Genomic DNA, 1,738 nt, shown 5'->3' on the forward strand with positions numbered 1-1,738 from the left:
GTACAATGCTACAGGTTGAAACTGTCAGAAAATGTTGCCAGCAACATCATTCTAAACCAGATCAGTCAACCATCTTGTACAGATGTAGGAGTGTGAAAAAGGACTGAATTCAAGTATAAAGAATCTGTTTGTCTGATAACCAGGTGCAGTGGGGTAAATTCCAATCTTAATCAGCAATAGGCTTATTTCCATGTCAAGAAGGTTTTCCAGAAAGAAAGATGTATGCATTCATTGCTACATGGTTTTAATGACCTGTGTTTGTTGCTGGCATTATACATGCTGAGTCTGAGTTCTTCATAGTGTTCAGCTATCTAACAGGAGTTGTTCCTGTACAATCGTCCCTCCACACCTTTAGCTGTGCCAGTCTTCTCACCTGGAATTCTTTCTTTTTTCATTCCACCAATCCTACTTTTTCTTAGTTTGCATCCTGCAAGGCCACTTTTAATTGTTTCCTCAGTGGAGTTTTCCAATGACAGCAGTCTTTAGTTTTCATTTGTTTTGGATTTTAATCTTAACTCCCCTCAATAGATCTTTAAAATTTCCTTTTAATCAGGTGATTTAATTTTACTCATGATCACAAAGGAGGTCTTCTCTTTTTATTTTGCACAGTCTTGTGTCAAGTTTTGGCCAATAGAACAGGTGTGGAAGGAACAGATATATTTCTACCTCTGCTTCTAATTAAACAATAAAGCAAAATTTATTTTATGATTCATTTCTCTTTTCCTTTCAAGGTAACTTCAGAAGGATGCGCAGTATGAAGAAGAAAATCTGGAACCCTGAGTGAGTAGTTTTGGAAGTTCTACCCAGGAGATCTCCGAAACTAGCAACATCAAAGTTAAATCTTGTGCCAATGAGATATAAACTCTCCTTTTTTAAACCATTGAAATTCTTTAGTATTTCAAATAATAATAGCAAGTATTAAAAATTAGTGCTTGCCATTATTATTTGAAATACTAAATAATTTTAAATAATATTATTTAAATACTAAAGAATTTAATACTGTTAATAATAGGAAGTCTATCCTCAGTGATAGACTATTTTCTCAATTTACTTACAAGTGAATGCATGAAAACCACTTAGAACCATGCATAACATACTTACCTGGCAGGGGACATACCATGATCATGAAGGTGGTTTTCCCAGGGCAAGGCTTATCCATTGCACTCCAGATGTGCTGATCCCTGCGATTTCCCCAAATGTGGGAAACCTGACTTCATAATTTGTGGTAGTGGGGGACTGCATTCACGCTTTCCCCAGTTCTTTATTGAAAAAAAAAAAAAAAAAAAAAAAAAAAAAAAAAGAACCATGCATAGCACATCTTAGGTGCTTAATAATGTAGATGTTATTCTAATTTTATGACTGCTACTATTATTATTGCTAGTGCAATACATTCAACTAATATTTACTGAGGGCTCACTGTGTACTATGTGTACAATGCCCTGGGTATTGAAGAAAAAAATTAGTAAATAATCACTACATTTGTTCTTGAGTTCACAGCCTAGTAAAAATAAAATAACAATTGCAATAAAATATCTGGTCTTGCCTAGTGACTGTCACTGTTCTACATTTTTCTGTTTATTAACTCTTATTTTCTTAAGATAGTTTTATCCCCATTTTGCAGTTGGGGAAACTGAGGAAAAAAGAGATTATACGTAATTCCCAATGCTACAAAGCTGGTAATTGACAAGGCCAGGATTTAAATCTAGTGATTCTAATTTCAGTGTTTAGGGTGTTATCT

General features: G+C 34.3%; 1 non-coding gene across 1 annotated transcript; it reads left to right on the forward strand.

Annotated features, from left to right (window-relative positions):
* The first annotated feature begins 1,093 nt into the window (after positions 1-1,093).
* Positions 1,094-1,257, forward strand: LOC120362595 (U1 spliceosomal RNA). The gene has a single exon (XR_005578449.1). It is a non-coding gene; the product is annotated as a U1 spliceosomal RNA (small nuclear RNA).
* Positions 1,258-1,738: the final 481 nt, after the last annotated feature.

The sequence above is a fragment of the Saimiri boliviensis genome, chromosome 12 (genome assembly GCF_048565385.1).
Source record: "Saimiri boliviensis isolate mSaiBol1 chromosome 12, mSaiBol1.pri, whole genome shotgun sequence".
Classification (NCBI taxonomy): Eukaryota; Metazoa; Chordata; class Mammalia; order Primates; family Cebidae; genus Saimiri; species Saimiri boliviensis.